Here is a 20,566-nt window from a genome sequence, read left to right as displayed (position 1 = left end):
GTCTATTGCTGGGAAGTCGATTCTCATATTCCGAACTTATATTACCCAGTATATTTCATTTTGATCAAAGAGGGCATATTATCATTATAAGTTCTTCGTTCACACTTGATATCAAAAAATACACCGTTTTACTTATTTTATTTATAAGATAAACATTTTATTTATAACATGAAAGTTTTAGGAATTCCAAAAATTATAAATATTAACAAAGAGTTCAGGATTCGAAGTAGGGTACACAGATAACTCCAAGAAATGCCGTGCATGCCGGAAGGTTTACTTAAATTAATTTTAATAACTTTCGCTTTATTTACACTCCTCCCACCTAATTAGTGTTTTGTGTATCCTTAGGCTCCACCCACCAAATGCAATATTATAAAATATTGAAATAAAAATAAATAAGGTAATATGATGTTATGAGCGAGGGACAGAAGGATATGGGATTTCTTATTCAATCCCGACCAACGCCGCTTCTTCTTGCTATGAAACATTGATATATTTCTGCAAACTATATTAAATAATATTTACAAAATTTCCTATTCTTAAAATTACCTCTGTCTGCTTTACTCTTAGTTAAAATTACTTTGTGAACAGTGAAAATTAAAAATAAATAAATAAGTTTGTTCTTTAAGCGGTTTAAACAAATAGTTCGATCATCCCTTGTCCAGTAGAAAAAGAAGGGAAACGAAAACACGCCCCTCTCTCACTTTTAGTTTTACTTTCACTTTCAATTTCGATCGTGAGTGCATTGCAGTGCATCTTTGCTACCAGCTAACTGTGCATGCGCTTACACACACCAACAAAATACTCATCTCTATCTCTTTCTCTGTGTACGTGTGTATGCCTTTGTATATGCGAGCAAGCGAGAGAGAGACGGTGTTGCGAACAATATTTCATACCAGCCAGTAGGCCAGCCAACCAACTACATTTTGCATTCTCTCACTCCCCATCTCTCTCTCTCTCTCTCTCTCTCTCTCTCTCTCTCTCTCTCTCTCTCTCTCTCTCTCTCTCTCTTGCTTTTGGCTTTCTCCATATGCTGGAGCACATTTGTTTAATTGTTGTGGTCATGTGATACGTTTATTGATCCCATTCTGTCGCACGCTCTATCATTCTGGAAGGTGGGTGCCTCATCATACGCACGACGACAGCTGAGGCTCTGCCTTTACCTCATACAAATCTACCTCTGAACTGACACACGCCAAACAAGGACTTTGCATAACCTAGCAAAAATAATAATACTACTAAGAAAAATACCGGCGCCAAAACAAAATGATAACCATTCCCCACCTTGTAAAAACTCATTCTAAACATGACACTTTTTGGGGGGTACAGGTAACTTATTGTCAATGATCTAAACTTCATCTTTTCTTGCTAAACAATTTTACTTTTTTTCTTTTTTAAATCCATATAATTCTTGCTTAAACTCTAAATGCAGAATTCATAGTTTCCTAAGTTTTTGATTAGTTTAAGCAGAAGTAATTTGGTTATTCTGTGAATAGTTTACGATTGAATTTATAATGTTTGATTTTATGTTTGATTCCACTGAAATTCGAACATTAATCTCCTAATGAATTTTAATCAAAGTCGATTACTTATTCTTAATTATTCGGTGGAGTTGCACTTAAATAGTGTGTTCTTATCAATTTCGACAATTTAAGATAAGTACAAAAAAAAACATAACAAAAGCTTATCTTTATAGACTCACAGAATGACATTTATTTCATAAAAATTTAAAAAAAAAAACAATTTAATTCTCAAAATTAAAATAGCATTAAAATTATGCCAAAACAAAAACTAGATATAATCTTCTCTTTTTAATTTAAAACTAATTTAATTTTGTTTCCTATAGTTTAATATTACCCTCTGTTTACACCATTTTTGTCTTATTACATAAAACTTCTGACAAAGAGTGTACGAGATAGAACTAAAAGCAAAAACACAGCAACATAATATCAAATATTATGAGATAAAAGACAAGCCGATGAGATTTAGCCCTTGACTGATTCGTCATAAAAATAACACACACACAAAAAAATTGGCAACTGAAATAATTATTTGTTGCTCAGTCGTTAGAAATAACGTGACACAATTTTAACATAAGCCTCCATGCCAGCGATTTGCATTCTAATACAGACAAATTCGACAATTCCATTTCTTTGACAAACTCTTTTATATACCCGAACGACAGCAAATGCGCACCTGATTACGATTACCTACATAGCGATACTCGCAGAAACGAACACTGTTGCACTTGCCAATAAATCTCAGTAAAGAAGAATAAGAAGACCAGAACCTCCCCCTCATTCCCCCTAAAGAAGAGAACACTGAAGAAGAAAAACGAACTCATCTCTCGCATCGATACAACCATATGCACACACATATATCTATGTATATATATATGTCTATATGTATATGCACGTAAGTACTTTTGAGTTGTAACCATGGAAAATACAACAACGGTTGTGAATAGTGAAAAAAATATAACGACTACGACGATAGTGACTGTGAAAAATGGATCTATAGCTGAAAGTGAGGTAACACAAGAGATAGATCCAAATCTTACTTATATAGAGAAGTTGCAGCTCAAGTACAAGTGTTGTCTGTTAGACTGGATTATTGTGTTATTTTGTAAAAAAGGTAAGCTTCTCTTTTTATAACTATCATTTCCAACATATACAAGACACGTTTCATACTTTTTCTAAAAATTATGTTATTCCATATTTTTTGGTAAATAAATAGTTTGATTAACATCGATTAACCATAAAATTTTTTTCAATTATAAAAAAAGAAGATACATTTTTGAAAAAAAAATTACTCGTTCAATTTTTAGGACTGAGTTTAGTTTTCACAGTAAATATATAATTAATTACAATTTTTTTATGAATAAGTGTAGAATTTATAGTGAACCCCTCTCTAAAATTTTATGCGACACTCTTTTTTTTTTTGCATTATTATTCATCTTGAACATGTACAAGACCTTTTCCACACTTTTCTAATAATTATTGATTCCATATTTTTTATAAATCAACATTTTGATTATTATCGATTAAGCATAAACTTTCCCATTTATATAAAAAGAAACTTTTGGTAAAAAAAAGTTACTTTTTCAATTTTTAGCACGGAGTTCAGTTTTTTTTGTAAATATATGAATATGAATTTTCATTAATCAATAACGGTAGAATTAGTTTATTGGTGGACGCCTCTCTAAAATTTATGATCAAATTTGTTGAATTTTTTATTATTATAAAAACAACGTAATTAGATTATAATAATTTTTTTTTACATTACTTGCTAAATTTTTATCAGTGAGGGATTCAATTTTTTTTTATATAAGTTTCATTTTCTTACCAGTCTTTAGTCAAAATAATCTTGTCTTTTACCAATGTCTCTTCGGAATTCCGAGTGGGAACACCATTTTTTTTACTTTAAACTTACCCAGAAAACTAAACTCCCTCTAAAAATTTAAGAGTTCTCAAAAACGAAACTTTGGTGCTCAATTAATATGGTAATCTGAACATTTTTTGCAAGAAAATGAAATAAGACATGTTTAAGAGGAAGGGGAATTAATTTCGAGGAGATAGCAACTATAGAAAGATCCTTTAATGTTAATAATAGCAAAATAGACCCCAACCCTAAAAATTTTCAATTAAAAAAAAATTTAAAGAAATATACAAAGTATAATGAAAAAAGTGGGTGCTTGATCAATATTAATCTGAAGATTAAAAAAAAGAAAGAAAGAAATTAAAAAATGAAATAACAGAAATATTTGGAGACGCAAAGGGATGTGTAGTAGATGTAGTTTCACTTTTTATATTATTAATTTAATGATTTTGCCTTTGTACAAGATGTCGTTGCTGATTGGTATTTACAATTATTTGTTTAAGTTTTTCCTTTATTGTTTGCAATATTGTTGGCTATTTGCCTTTTTGTACTCATGGCTTTGTTTTGGGGAGAAGGCTTTCACTCCTTCCCCATGTACAATCTTTGCAAAAGTTTGTATTAAACTTTTCCAGTTGTTCACTATAACGCAGCAGCCCTTTTGAAATTCCATCTCTCTACACTATTTTTCCCTTTCTCATTTTTTTACTATGTCTACCTTATTTTCTAACCCTACTATTTAAAATCTAGACTTTATTTTACAACTATTGTAACAGTTTACTTTATATTTCAATTATTGAAACTATTTTATTCTCCAACTATTAAACTCTCTGTTTTATTTCCCAGCTACTTAAACAGTCACACAAATTTGTCTTGGGTTCAGTCTTAAACTATATCCAATGATTAGGTCCCAAATGTGAAGCTTTAGCAAGTATGGAGGTGCGTAGTGAGGGAGGGAATTAACAGATGATTGTCCTTGGTATCTATTGGAGGACTGAAATAAAGAAAGAAATATTATGGGAATTTTTAAAGTTTTAGTACTGCTGAAGGAATTCAGGAACTATACTGTTAAAAATCATACAAAACTCTTCAGAAAATAAAATATTCAAAATCGTTTTAGAAATGATCGTACACCCAATATTCATTGTGTTTGAATTCTTAGAACTGATATAAATAATGTGCTAATTTTATTTATGCTAACTTATTTCACACACACACACACACACACACACACACACACACACACACGCGCGCGCGCGTATATGTGCCCTCTCGTTGCCCGGTTGTAAAATACTTTCAGATATGATATTTTAATTTATGCAAGTTTCGTATTTATTAATATAGAGCCAATTCTCAATTCATTACTTTTATATTGTACCTAATATATAGTAATGGCCCGGTTGTAAAATACACTTAATTATGAAATTTTAATTTATGCAGCTTACATATTCATTATTATAGATTCATTTTTCTATTCATTATTATTATATTGTACCCGATATATAGTAGTGATTTAAAAAGCAAAAGAAAAAAATATGACTTGGGTTCATCAGCTAAAATCGAAACCAAAACAGGTAGCCTTATTCGTTACCGTCTGATCTAAATATACAAATAAATATACAATAACTCCTCCAAAATAATGTTGTTTAAGATATAAATGTATATTTGTGCATGCATAGGAATAAGACATTTAGTCAACTTACACATGACAAACTCCAATTTTCCCTTCAACTTTGACTCCTTAGCAGCTATTTTACCGCCAAAAAAAAATTCAATTTATTCCACAGGTTCGAATACATTAAGTTTCAAGTCTTCCCAAACAAGAATTGACTAAGTAGTTTGGTAAATAATATATATAAAGAGAAAGAGAGATAGATAGATGACATTTTAAATCTTCTGCAATGCTTATATATTGTGAATGCAGTAACTCTAAACTTTAAACTTGACCAGGGCTTGAAATAATTATTGCTTGTAAATATTTTAGAGGCTGTTACTCTAAAATCTTAATATATATATATATATATATATTAGTATTAGCAGCATTTACGGTGGTAGTTGGTATGTGTGAATACTTCTTTTCTGTATTTGAGGCTTTTTATGTCAGTCTTCGAAGGAATGTCAATCAAGATTTTCTCCAGCTATCCTCCATATTCCACTGACGGAGACAATCTTTTAATTGCTACTACTCCCACATTTACACTGATTTGTCAAGCTCTATGGACTAAAGAGAATCTACCATTTGCTGTATATATTTTTTAAAAATGTATACTTGTAAACCAAATAAGCTGTAAATATTTGAACAATTATTCAGTTTGGTCAGTACGAAATGGGTTGCAATAATTAGGGGGCCTCTCTGCTTATTAAGGCAGTATTTCTACTTGGACTTCATTGCAACAAATTAAAGCAATGCCGGTTTAGAAGTATAGTTAAGAATTGCACGACCCTTTGCTTCTCATAGGCTTCCTATGCAGGTAACCTTACAAGGATTATCCATTGTTTCTCAAGACTGAAGGTTTTTTTTTTATAAGATATAGAACTTTAAACATGAAATCTATTTCTGACTGGATATTGCGTTAAATAATCCCAAAAAGTTAATATAAAGTAAAAGGTATCCACCTATCGGAAGCCAAGTAAAAGTTTTTGTTTTTCAACCTGTTAGATTCTCCTTTAAGAAAAAGAGGCTGAAAGTTTGTAGAAGAGAAGGTTCATCTTTGTACTTTCATTCATCCTTTTTCTTGTTTCGGCTGTCTTTCTATTCTCTGTTGATGCTTTACTTAATATAATATTTTACATGGACGGCAATTCTTACTATAAATCTTTTTAATCTGTGCGTCAAGCGATGAACATTTTTTTTCAAACCGAGGCGTGACCGACCAACCCTGCAAACCATCACAACCTCTTATGTGAATGCAACTAAAAATTCTTTTCGAAACTTAAGCGATAAAATAAAATTTCTGTTTCGAAATTTTGAGATGAGGATGGAGGTTTTATTTGGAACATTTGGACTACTATTCTCATCTTGTATGTTGTTCTAAAAACATTGAATCTTTTTCGGGTTAATATTTTTGTTTGAAATCAGAAATCCTTATGTCAAACTCGGAAATCCACCCGAAATTTCGAACTGACCCTTTATTTAATCCACGAGAATAGGTTGTTCTTGTCACACCATCCATGACTAAGAGTTCCCCTTTACTTGTCTCCTCACGAGAAACACAATATTAATTTCTTATTTGAGAGAAAAATAACAGGTCCTCCAAAAGGGGATATCTAAACTGGAGCAAAAAATAAAAATTGCCTCAGTCAAAAATGTCCTCTCCTTTACTGAATGAGAACAGAAAATATTTTTTATAAGGGGTTACCACTTATCAAGACCCAAAAACCACTCGAGGATAAAGGTCAATGAGTGTGCGGTAGTCATCAACAAAAAATGTAGTAATTGTTTGTTGTGAGAATTTGGTATAATTGGATTATTTTGGGGGACAGATGAACAAGAACTTGTTTTAAATGCAGCATTATAACAGATACTACACTGTTATCCTAACCAAAAGGTTAAGCCGTCATTTTAATTTTGTTCTTAATGGGGATTGAACATTAAATCTCCAGAGCTTTGTCACTCAAAATTTTTATACATTGCACTAAAAATATCCATGCGGACAATTTTAGCACGAATTTTGGAAGCTTTAACCATAATCCTATTTTAGATATATTGCAACTTACTACTTGGCGTTCTAATCTATTAGTTATAAACGTTCCACTTCGAAATTCTGCATATATTCCTTAGTTCAACATAAAAATTCTTGGTTTTGAATAGAGGCACTTGATTATGTCGGTCGAAACTAACTGTGAAAATAACAAAATGATTACAGTAACCCAAGTAATCCAAATAAAATGACATTTCAAACTTAAACATAAAAGCTTCGGATTTTGGCTAGGATTAAAGTGTAGTATCTGCTCTGAGTCTACAAGTCATCATCATACTCGGCTTGTGAAAGAGCAATCATTTTTAAATTAAGGCAACTTTTTTTTTTCCTGATCCAGAATTCTCCTTTTTAGGGAGCTGTATTTTTCTCACATTAACCTTTTTTGTACCAATGTTCCTTAAATGGAACATAGTTTTCAACATACTATAGAAATTGTAATTTTGCTTTATATTCAATTTTTATAAGTGATTTCTATTAAAATAGCTTCATTTTACTCCAGATTTATGAAAACTTTTATAAATTATTCTTATAGTTATATTTAAAGCAAAATTACAATTTCTATAGTATGTTGAAAACTATGTTCCATTTAAGGAACATTGGTACAAAAAAGGTTAAAAACAGATTTGTGTCTTACCCTGGCCTCGTGGAGATGCAAATTGATGCGGATTAAAATTTCATTTAAAACTGAAGACTGATCGATCGACAGACTGACATACGTAACCTCTCATCATCAAAGCTATTCTTCATCGATGGCTTATTCTATTTTTTCTTTATAGCAATCGAACTAGAACAACAATTCTTCAGATGTGTAATCTTCAATCCATGTATTTAGCAATGAAAATGTCATTTCAAAGTACAACACGATCTGGTTATTTTGGTTATGAGCAAAGTGCAGTATCTCTTCTAGTGCTGCACTTTGATCTTATCTTCTTTCAGGAAAAGAGAAATCTTTGTAAACTGCGGTACTTTTTCGTTTTGCCTCAATCCAGAGTGCCCCTTCTAGGAGAGTTGGATTTTCTCTACAAATTTTGTGGGGAGGCAAGCAAATAAGTAGAAAACAAAGGATCAACACGTTTAAAATAATACAAAAAAATACAAATTGTTAATTTACTAATCGCAAACATCAATGCAAAACTGCAATTTCATAGAAAATATATTTTGGACAGAATAAAATATTTGACAAAACTGTTAAAACAATTTACATTTAGGTTTCTAATTCATATATTTGTTTATTTGATATGAGAGAGGTATGTGTAAAAATTATCTGTTCATTTCGTTTAGGAACACAAATGAACAGTACTACTTGACTTTTACATTCAAGCTTGAATTCAAACGGGGAAAAATGTTGAAGGGTCAGGATAAAGTTAACAAGTCAACTATTAAAAATTATAAATAAATTAAAAATCGATGGCATGAGCTTGCTTCGTGGCATTTCGAAAATAATTTTGAAACCTTTAAACTGTCTATCTCTTTCTGTGTCTCTACTTATATATAAAAGGCACTTTGTGTGCGTATATGTCTGTCTGTATCTGTTTGTCTGTGTCTGGCTGCCTGAGTTCATTTGCTATGGATTTCAAAACGGATAGGCTGATTTTTTTTTTTTTTTAATTTCACACAAATATATTTTATGTGTCTGGAAGTGTTTTTATATACTGTTTTGCATCAGAATGTTTCTAATAAGTATCGAAAATTGGTACTCGAAAAAATCCCATTAAAAAAGGAACGGTCCTATTTTGACCAAAGATAACACCCACATACAACATAACATTACAAATGCATTTGAGATGTTTTACTACCGCACAAGCAGAAGGGCCCAGTATATAAAATCAACAGTAAGTTCTTTGATAAGACAAGGGCACGTTCGAAATGAATGTTTCTGTTTAGAGCACAATTGAACCATGATAATTAACCTTTGCATTTTAACCTTTAATTCAAGTCATAATATAAAAAATATTTTTATAAAATCAGCAGTAAGTTCTCTACAGTGCAATGTAGACGACAATGTATTCTGGACTAAGTCACTGTGGGAAGGCATGTGAAGCTTCCTCCCGGCGCACTGACTAGAGCAAGCAATTAATCGATTTGATTGAAAAATGGTCGATTGCACTGATTTTAATGAGAATAAAAATATTGGAAGTGTGAATTATTCGTCAATCCTCATTCAACCTCGGGCAACGTCGGGTTTCCCTACTACTTAGAAAATAATTTCAGGTTTAAATTTTACTTTTAAGGCAAATGTCTAGTATTACTAAACCAGAAAAAAATATTAATTTTTATACACCTTGCATTTTTATCAAAGAATTCAAATAAAAAAAAGAGAAAATAAAAGTATCTCTGACTTGTTCAGTATGAAATATTGTATCACTTCAACGAAAATATCTCCGATATAACTGACGAACGAAATCACACACCTTTTCTGTAGAAGGACCCAGATGCCGAATGCTTCTTTCCTCAGACTGCTTGTCTTTGGAATTTCGTCACTGTTCGTTGTTTTCCCGACCGTGTTAGTATGCAGAAATTCAAATGTAATGGTAACAACAATCTTTCTGCCCAACTCCCCACCCAGATTGTCTCTATAAATCTGACCCTTATCACAGTAGACCATTATGTTTTAGTGGCAATATGATTTGCTTGTGGCGAACAAAAGTTAAAAAAAAAGAAGAATTTACCATTGTCCTCATCAATATAGATATTTATATTTCTACCAAGTTTTAGCCGATGTGTACTCCGGACTTCAGCAAGTAGTTTATGTATTGTGATATATTTTTCTGCTTATGGTTATCTATCAGGTTCTGATTTAAGTTCTCACCGTTATTTGAATTTAAAAGGTTTAATAAAATAAATAAATAATCAATAATGTTTCCACTCTTGTTATTTATAACATTTTTCCAACGTTCAAAATATTGGTAAAAATCAAAAGGTAAAAAAAAATAACGAGAAAGGCAAAAAAAAAAAAAAATGTTAATTTTTCTTAACTTGATATTCTATTCTAACGATGTGAAAATAAATAGAAACTAACTTAATTTACCGCCCCCCCTCAGAAAAATTCATAAATAAAATTTGAAAAGCATAAATTTCAAAATAACTAAATTCTCACAATCTTTTTTTTTATCAACACAATATATAGTTATCAACACAATACATAGTTATCAACACAATACATAGAGTTGTACAGTAGAACCCTTGAATACGGCATTAAAAATTAGTAACAAAATACAATACAGTATATAATACACATGTATATAATCAAATAACATTATGGATGACACCGTAAGGCGAGGGAAATACAGGAAAAACATGCTGGAAATGCCGGTAAAACATCGTACTCCACATCGTAACCTGAAAAAAAAACGTATCCTGGTGCCACCGTATCCCGGGGTTCGAATGTACATTGACTTAGTTGACAACCCAATACATATGAATGGTTTTATTATAAACTAGCAGGGTGAGCCGATGTTGCCCAGGATTGAATGATGATTAACGAATGTTTCACACTCCATTTTTTTATTGTCATTGAAATCGATGAAATAGCCAATTTTTAATCAAATCGATTGATTGCCTACTCTAATTGAGGACCCATCGTGATGCACGTAGAGGAAGCTTCATATTCCTCTTGCAGTGACTAAGTTCATAATACATTCTAGTCTACATTGCGCTGTAGAGAACCTACTGTTGATTATATAAAGTTATTTTATATATAATGGCTTGAATTAAAGTTTAAAATGTAAAAGTCAAGTATCATGTAGCAACTGTGCTCTAAACAGAAAGATTCATTTCGAACGCACCCTTGTCATATAAAAGAACTTACTGTTAATTTTATCTGTCTGGCATTACTGCTTGTGCAGTGATAATAACTCGAATTTAAATTTAAAATGAAGAAATCAAGTATCATAGTGCAATTGTGCTTTAAACAGAAACATTCATTTCGAATAGTCCCTATCATATCAAAGAACCGACTGTTGATTTTATATGTTGGGTCTTTTGGCTTGTGTGATAGTAAAACTTCTTAAATGCACTTGTGATGTTAGGCTGTGTAGGATGTTAACTTTGGTCAAAATCTTCTGTTCCTTCTTTCATCGAATTTTTTCGATTATCGATTATTGATACTTAGCAAAGACATTCCGAGACAAAACCTGTCTAAGAATACTGGCAGGCACATAAATGTGTGAAATTTCATAAAAATCGCCTTAGCTGTTTTCGAGTCTTTAGGGAACGAACACACAGACAAGCAGTCACACAAAGTTCTTTTTATATAATAGAAATTTTTCAGTACTTCTGCAGTTAACGGACTGTGCTATTTTTAGATGGGATTTTTAAATTAAATTCAATTTTTAACAGTATTTTTTGTTTATTAAATTGTTACATAAACTACAGAATAGGTAAAAAGACTCATTCCCCATATTAAGAATAGCTTTCTAAATAATGACGCTTATATTTCAGTATGGTCTGTAAGCTGCACAAGTACCACGTTTTCATTTAACACATACTTGTAGAAGCGTGTTTAAAGCTTACCCTATGCTTTTATGGTATAAGTGAATACAACAGAAAATATTAAATCTGAACTCGAATTATCAGATTCCATAATATGGATAGGTATCCATTAGACTACTCATTCACTCCTTCATCCTCCTCTTCTTAATGATTTTGAGATAGCAAGTTTTTTTTTAAAGAAACATACATATAGAATAACATTAATAACCTTAATATCTTATCAAATTAAATTCTGGTACTTGTGCTCTTTACGGAGTGTGCCGGTTTTTAAATAAGTTAAATTTAATTTTTATGCTTTTTTTGTTTATTAAATTGTTAGGTGAAAGAACAGAATAATTAACAAAGCTTCTCCTTCAATATGTTAAGAATGTCTTTTTAAACAATAATGTTATTATTTCAGCACGGTGCACAAAGTGCACAAATATTAAATTTGAGCTATGATGAAAGATCTGCATACTTGAAAGCAGATCGATTATCCTTGGAAATAATGATTTTGATGTCTTTTGGAAGTTTTGAGATGAGGATTAATAATGTAGATTATTTAGCCAGCTAGTCTCATCTTGGATGTTATTTTCACAACGTTTCAACCTTTCTCCGATGCATATTTATAAAACTCAGAAATCTACATAGAGTATCGAACTGAATTTTTTAATTAATCAACAGAGTTGGGTCGTTTTCATACGAATAGCATAATAATCGATTAATACTTTTACTCAGACACAGTTAATACAGCAAGAATAATCTAGGTTAAATAAAAAAATTCATATAAGTTTCCGAGTTTTATATGACGATTCCAATGTTTGAAAAGGTGCATCTGAAGAAGGGTAGAGGTTACCTCGGGCGAAACGTTGCAAAAATAATGGCCAACATAATACAATTTTTTTTCTCCTGCAATTAATTTTCAAAACGGTTGGTTACGCACAAGTTCTCCAGTTCAATAAGATGCACGTGAAGAAGGTCAGAGGTTACATCGACCGAAAAGTTGTGAAAATAACACTCAAGATTAGAACAGTAGTCCTAAGAATCTAGATAATATGAATAATCAATCTTCATCTCGAAAATTCAGAAGAGTACATAATCTTATGTGAAAATTACTCAGTTTATTTTCCCATTGAAATCTGCAAGCCTATTTAACGCATAGTTGGGAAGAGATATTGTTAGTTCAGATTTTTCCTTAAATAAAGTAAAGAAAGATTCATACTTTTCCAAGAGTATTAGTGAAAACGGTACAGCGAACTTAACAGGTTGAGAACATGCACTAGATGATATGAGGATGATACAATTGATATGTAGTGAGTTTAAAGATGGGCTTATATGAGATGAGCTTAGAGAAAGATCTGGGCAGTATTGCGAGATTTGTGCAGAATAGAAAGCTTCAAATGGTATGACCACATTGACATAAATGGATGAGAGTAGACGCAGAACAGTTGAAGTAGCAGGGCCATTTCACAAGGGAATACAAAGAGAAAACATGGGAAGAACTAATAAAAATAGACTTGAGAGACAAAAGGATAGAACAGAACTTAATCCGACGCAGGTTAGTTTGGAAATAAATTTATTAACGCCATCAAACGTAAAACAGACATTAAACCGATGATGATGATGACGATGATGATGATGATGATGATGACGACGACGACGACGAAGACCCAGTTTGAATCGTTAATCCTTTCTTCCATTAAAAGTTTCTATTCAGTCTTTGTAAGAGTGCCTGCATGTGGACTCTATTGTGAAACAAGAGAAGCATAATCTTCAACAATGACCTACTGATCGAGAATTATTTTAGCCCAGTGGAAATGAAAAGTTCATGATGACTAGAAATGATGCCAGGATAAGCAGAAAGTCCTCACACATACAGTTTCGGATATTCCCACATGGTCACCCATTTAGTACTGAACAGGCTCGATGTGACTTAACTTCGGTGATCTAACACGAATCGGTTTTGTAAATTTGATGTTGCTTTATGTCCCCCCATTACAACTTCCGTTAAGGTGTTAACATACAATAGTGCAGCGATAAAATTACACATCGTAGAAACATTGCTGATTAAGATGCTGGGTTTCGAATCGGATTAGGAAAAATTTTGCCATGTGGAACCATATTAAAGAGTCGTGATACGGCGACACAGCTACCTGTGAACAACTATATATAAACATTTGTGCGACTGAGTTGTAAGGCTTTTTAAAAATATTTATTACCTATGCCTAAAATGGTGATAGCCGTATAGCATACATTATTACATATACACACGCGCGCGCGCACACACACACACACACACACACATATATATATATATATATATATATATATATATATATATATATATATATATGCGCGCCACGCGCGTGTGTGTGTGTGTGTGTATGTGTGATGATAATATATGCTATACGACTATCACTATTTTAGGCATAGGTAATAAATATTTAGAAAAACCTTACAATTCAGTCACGCAAATATTTTCTATGTTTAAAAAAAAAACAATTTTTTATTATTATACGTGGACAATGTGAAAAACACGTGACTATTTTCATGAAACCGTGCGATTACATATTACCTTCCGACAATGGATTTATGAATAAAAAAAAATCTGCTAGAGAAAAAATAATGAAAAAAATAATGTTGATTAAACAAAATCGCACAAGGTTTCTTGTATATATGAAATCTATTTAAAAAATCTGGATATATATATATATATATATATAATATTTTTATTTATATAGACAAATATTACATAGTCGCTACACTCTTAATGATTTCGTTTGAATTCGCGAGTTTTCTCTCTTGAATACATTTAGCTTGATATATATATATATATATATATATATATATATATATATATATATATATATATATATATATATATATATATATTCTAGCAAGGATACTCAGCGTTACTCAAGTGGACATGAAATTTGGTTTGGACAAAGCTGAGAATATTGAGCAACCCTCAGAAAATAACGGAAGGTGACAACCTGAAACCCTGCCCCCCCCCCAAAAAAAATGAATCAAAGCAATTTTGTTTCAATAAAAAAAAATAGCAGCAACTGCCCATGAGATAGCAAAAAAAAAAAAAAATTAGACGCGGAGGCAGACTCGAACCGGAAACGGGAAAGGAGGAAAAAAGGTAAGTGGCAAAGGCTTTTGCCAACCGTACGAAGACGATTTTTTACATTATGATCTTGAAAAATAACGTTTATAAGCATAAACGCGTACGTGACTTGCAAAAAATGGCGTCACGAAAAGTACCCCCCTTGCAAGAAATGGTCCAGTTGACGACCACAGAATTAATCGTTTTTTTTTTTCAAATTCTCAGATATTTTGCGCCCAAGAAATCGCTTTTTCAGATGGTACCGGTTTCAACCCGGCCCGTTGTGGCTGATGAAGGTTTTTAAGCGGATATATGAACACACACAATTAAAAAAAAACGATGTTTGAGACATATAATAGAAGATAAGACAACAGGGGAAATAATTCTAAACCGGTTTCTGAATAAATCGACGTCGGTAATAATGATGCAAAATAAATTTAATTAAATATATTATCGATATAAATCAACTTTACATAATAATCTTAAATAGAACTCTTAAAACAATTTCCTCGCTATAAACAGTAACTAACATACAGCTATTTAGTAAAATCGAGTTTCCTTAATGTAATATGCAAATGAGGTTACCTTTTATCGCATATTGCAAGAATCATACTATATATAGAAATAAATGAAATAGAAATGTAACGGGTCTAACACACACAGACAGAAATATATATATGTGTGTGTGTGTATCTTTACTATTACATAAAAGAAACTTTGTAAGTGTGTGTGTGAAAGAGAGGCAGAGTTAATTATGGACTCGAAAAGGGCTGGGCTGAGTTTTACGAACTTTACTTTATGTATCTGGCAGAGTTCTTAGATAGATTTTGTATTGGAATGTCTTTAATAAGTAACGATCAATAATTGGTAAAAGTCCGATGTAAGAAAGAATAGGCGATTATAACCAAAGTTAACAACTTATACAGCCTAACATCACAAGTGGATTTGAGAAGCTTTATTACCACTCAGGCAGAAATCTGCAGCATACAAAATCAACAGTAGATTTTTGATATGACAGAGACGTGTTTGAAATGAATATTTTCTGTTTAAAGCATAAATGAAACATGATACTTCTTTTTCATTTTAAACTTAAATTCAAGCCATTATCATAGCACAAGCAGAAAGGCCAGACATATAAAATTAACAGTAGGTTCTTTAATATGACCGGGGCGCATTCGAAATGAATGTTTCTGTTTAGCACACAATTTAAGCATAATATTTGACTTTTGCATCTTTAATTCCAGCTGTTAAATATACACATATTTTTATAAAATCAACAGTAGGTTCTCTACAGTGCAATGTAGATTGCAATGTATTGTGGACTATGTCACTGCATGGAGGCATGTAAAAATTCCTTCCAATGCACTGCAATGGGTTTCCAACTATAACAGGTAATCAATCGATTTGATTGAAAAATGAGTGATTTCACTAGTTTCGATGGCAATAAAAATATGGGAGAGTGATACATTCGCTGATCATTATTCAATATCGGGCACGATCGGGTCACCATATATATATATATATATAATATATATATATTATATATATATATATATATATATATATATATATATATATATATATAGAGAGAGAGAGAGAGAGAGAGAGAGAGAAAATAAAAAGGAACAAACCGTATTATGTGTTCATTAACGTTTCGTCTTTATTTCGAGACTTCCTCTGGATGAATGAGATTAAGAAACCAAAAAATATACCAGTACAAAATATTTTTTGGTTTCTTAATCTCGTTCACCCAGAGGAAGTCTCGAAATAAAGACGAAACGTTGATGAACACATAATACGGTTTGTTCCTTTTTATTTTCTCTATTTTGTCGGAATACTATTTCCATTATTTTCATCATATATATATATATATATATGTGTGTGTGTGTGTGTGTGTGTGTTGTAATATACATTAAATTTTTTATGCATTTTACGCAATGCGTGTGTTATCAGTTGGTGCAACATGTATATATATCTCCTATATATATATATATAACATAAATATAGCATATATATATAAATATAACATACATAAATATATATATATTTATATATATATATAAATATATATATATGTATATACAACATAAATATAGCATATATATATATATAAATATAACACACACATATATATATAAATATAACACACACATATATATATATATAAATATATATATATGTATATATGTGTGTGTTCTAGTATGCAGAAATAACCAGTTTGGTGTTTGCGGCATTACTGCTGGAGATGTTCCCTTTAGCTAAGATTAATGCAGGTATCAAGATATGAAAACTCTGACATAACCCCTGCAGCGACTTGTGCATTTACAAATAGTAAAGTAATAATAAGCATGTATATCTATATATAGATTTATATATACGTGTGCATAGGAATAAAACTATATGTATGCGCACACACACACACACACACACATATATATATATATATATATATATATATATATATAGTTCAACACATAACAGTTTGTAAAGCAGATATCAAAACTGTATATGATAATATGCATGTGAGCATATATATACATATATATTTGTAAATACACATGTAAATACATATTTATGTATATATATATATATATATATATATATATATATATATACATATGAATACATGCCTATATATAATTATGCGAATATATATTTGTATTATATATATATATATATATATATATATATATATATAGATGTTATTTATTTGTTTTTTGTTTTCGTAATACGTTTTGAATGAATTCAATTATTTATACAAAAGAGCATTTTTACCTAAATGCTAGTTGAGAATAATTTTCCCTTTTACCAATTTGGTTCCCCCAAATGGGGAGCAGCATATATATTGCTTTTAAAATATAATTATCCATTGATACGTGATCGTCATCTATGACTCATCAGAGTGGCTGAATCTAGCGAGATTCGAAATCAGAACCGCATGGTAAGATGCCTAAACTCCTACCACTGGACCATCTTCTCATGTGTATATGTGTGCATATATGTGTTTGTAAATGTATGAACTGTAATTAGAAACAGAGGGCCCTAAATAGAGCATCATGGAGATGTGACATCAGCATTGGTGTACCTGATTATGAGAAAAGTGTATAAAACATGAGAAATTCTAGATAGCATTTAGGAAAGCAGCTCAAAAACATGCCAAATGCATTGGTTAGGATTCTCCGTACTTCTATATGTGGTGACTAGTAAAACATTTTTGAACAAAGAACATCTTACAATCGCATTCATCTAAAAATGTAGCCCGTGAGCTATATCTTTCATAGTATAGCAACCTGTAATTTATTCGCTAAACGATGTAAGTCTGGTCTCTCACTTTTAAAAAAAAATTCTTATCAGTTTGTTCAAGCAATTATGTGCAATTGTTTGAATCTCTTTTGCACTTGGTTCACTGGGTATATTTGCCAAGTATTTTTGAAATTCATTTACACGGATCCAGTTGCTTCTAGAATAACTGGAATGATAGAGATTTTCTTGAGAGTCTTAAGATTCCAGTTTCTTTTTGTGTCATACATAAGCGGTTAGTATTTTGTTATCTTTTCTATTTCAGCTTTGTTATGCAGGTTTGAAATGCCATATGAACGTCCACAAACGTAGAGTGAAATGGGACAAGGGGAAAGAAGTGCTCAATCAACAACTTACATACCCGCAGTTATTGGACCAGAGATTGTAAGAGTCTGTCGAGCCTGAAAAGCCATATTCGATATGCTCATGTGTGAGTTCGATGAAGCAATACACAATATCGAGTTAACAGTCAGAATGTATATCTGTGCATATATGTATGTATCTTTATGCATACCTCTATGCATGTGTGTATGTAGTGGTAAAGGTGTGTTAAAAGCACACAGATGTTTTAGCGTCATACTGTGCTTCTCCCAGACAACTCAACCCCACGTGCACGTCAGAACCACTACCACACAGACGGGGCTCTGATGAACGGCGAGTGTCCTGCGCCATATAACTGAACCTCCACTGCCTTGTAGGCCAAGGTTCTTTTAACCAAAGGCTAATAGTGAGGTAACCCTGAGAGAAGCCGCCAGAGAAGGTTAGGCCCTGTAAGCTGCGGCATACATGACTCACTGGCATGTGGAATATGCTCTGGTACCCAGCAACCTAAGTCCCAGTCATGAATCAAATGGCATGATGGGTAGAGACGACTCTGTAAGCCGCGGTGAAGGTAACCTCTCTAGGAGAAGGAAAACCCTGATATAAAACCTGCGGCGACTGTTGCATCCAATGATGTTGAGTTGCTCTTCTTTTTGGTTCAATGTGGCAGTTGTTTAAATAGTGGGATTGTCTCATTGCAAAGTCTTTCCTTACTATAAAAAGCTTCAAGCACAGGCATTACTTGATTTGTAATGGAATACACATTTTACCATCAGTATGTATCTCGATAACAAAGAAAACAAAATAACAAAAAGGCTGGCAAAAAGGGCAAACGGACACTCAATGAGGACTGATGCAGATATGGGCGTTAATGGAAATAAAGGCTCTGGAGCATCCAAGGTCTGGTCCGGCAGGTGTACAAGGCATCTTGTCATCAGCAGATGTGCAGGACTGTAGAAGGTTCATAGAAGTGACCGTCTGGCACGTGCTGCTAGTTGTGCTCATGTTTGCCTCATTTAAGCCAGAGATGTATTAAGTAATGGCAATACTCGAGAACGAGTTTACCGCCATCACATATTTATATATTTTTATGTGTGTATATATATATTTAATATTTGTTTTTGATTTTTTTTTCATTTTACTTCAGTGCAATATCTCAAAAATCAAAGGATCCTGTTTCTTGAATTCTATATGTGATTAGCAGAGTGATCCAACATTGCCCGGGATTGAATAATGATCAACGAATATTTCACACTTCCATATTTTTATTGTTATCGAAATCAATGAAATAACCGATTTTTCAATCAAATTGATTAAGTGCTTGCTCTAATTGCGGACCCATCATGAAACATCTGAAGGAAGTTTCAAGTGCCTCTTGCAGTGACTACTTTCACAATATATTGTAGTCTACACTGCACTGTAGAGAACCTACTGTTGACTTTATAAAATTATTTTTTTATATACAATGGCTTGAATTAAAGTTTAAAATGCAAAAGTCAAGTATCATGCTTCAGTTGTGCTCTAAACAGAAACATTCACTTCGAACGCGCCCATGTCATATTAAAGAACTTACTGTAGATTTTATATGGCTGACATCACTGCTTGTGCAGTGATAATGGCTTGAATTTATGTTTAAAATGAAAAAAAGTATCGTTGTGAAATTGTGCTTTAAATTTAAAATCTAAATTTAAAATTTAAATTGTGCATTCATTTCGAATGCGCCCCTGTCATATTAAAGAACCTACTGTTGATTTTATATGTTGGGTCTTTCGGCTTGTGTGATAATAAAACTTTTCAAATGCTCTTGTGATGTTAGGCTGTATAAGCTGTTAATTTTGGTCAAAATATCCTGTTCTTTCTTTCATCAGATTATTTCAATTATCGGTTTTCAATACTTATCGAAGACATTCCGACACAAAACCTATCTAAGAACACTGCCAGGCACATAAAGTACATTTGTGTTAAATTTCATAAAAATCGACCCAGCCGTTTTCGAGACCAGAGGGATCGAACTCACAGGCACACAGAGACACAGATAAAGTTCCTTTTATATAATAGTAGATAGATACATAAATTTTAAACTGTTAAGCAAAGTTCGTTTTTTGCCTTCCAAGTCTTTGACTTGGGAACGAAGTGAAGAACATTAATGTAATTCTCTCTACTTAACAAGTTAACTATGTTATAGTATACCTTTCTTTTGTTCTCTTGGTCCTTCATCTAATCTGGTGAAGTATCTAGTTTATTAATGTTACTTGAGATAACAACATTAGACAGTGAACCGTTCTATAGC

The 20,566-nt window shown here is 32.0% G+C and overlaps 1 long non-coding RNA gene across 1 annotated transcript in view; it reads left to right on the top strand.

Moving 5' to 3' along the window:
- The first annotated feature begins 723 nt into the window (after window positions 1–723).
- The window catches only part of LOC145246042 (uncharacterized), a 344,239-nt gene continuing 324,396 nt past the window's right edge, over window positions 724–20,566 (top strand). The window contains exon 1 of the long non-coding RNA XR_013863067.1: window positions 724–2,634. This is a non-coding gene — a long non-coding RNA (uncharacterized LOC145246042). The remainder of the gene's footprint in view (window positions 2,635–20,566) is intronic.

Source organism: Euprymna scolopes, chromosome 23, assembly GCF_053919585.1.
Source record: "Euprymna scolopes isolate OS-2025 chromosome 23, ASM5391958v1, whole genome shotgun sequence".
NCBI classification, from domain to species: Eukaryota; Metazoa; Mollusca; class Cephalopoda; order Sepiida; family Sepiolidae; genus Euprymna; species Euprymna scolopes.
This window is presented reverse-complemented; position numbering and strand designations above follow the sequence as displayed.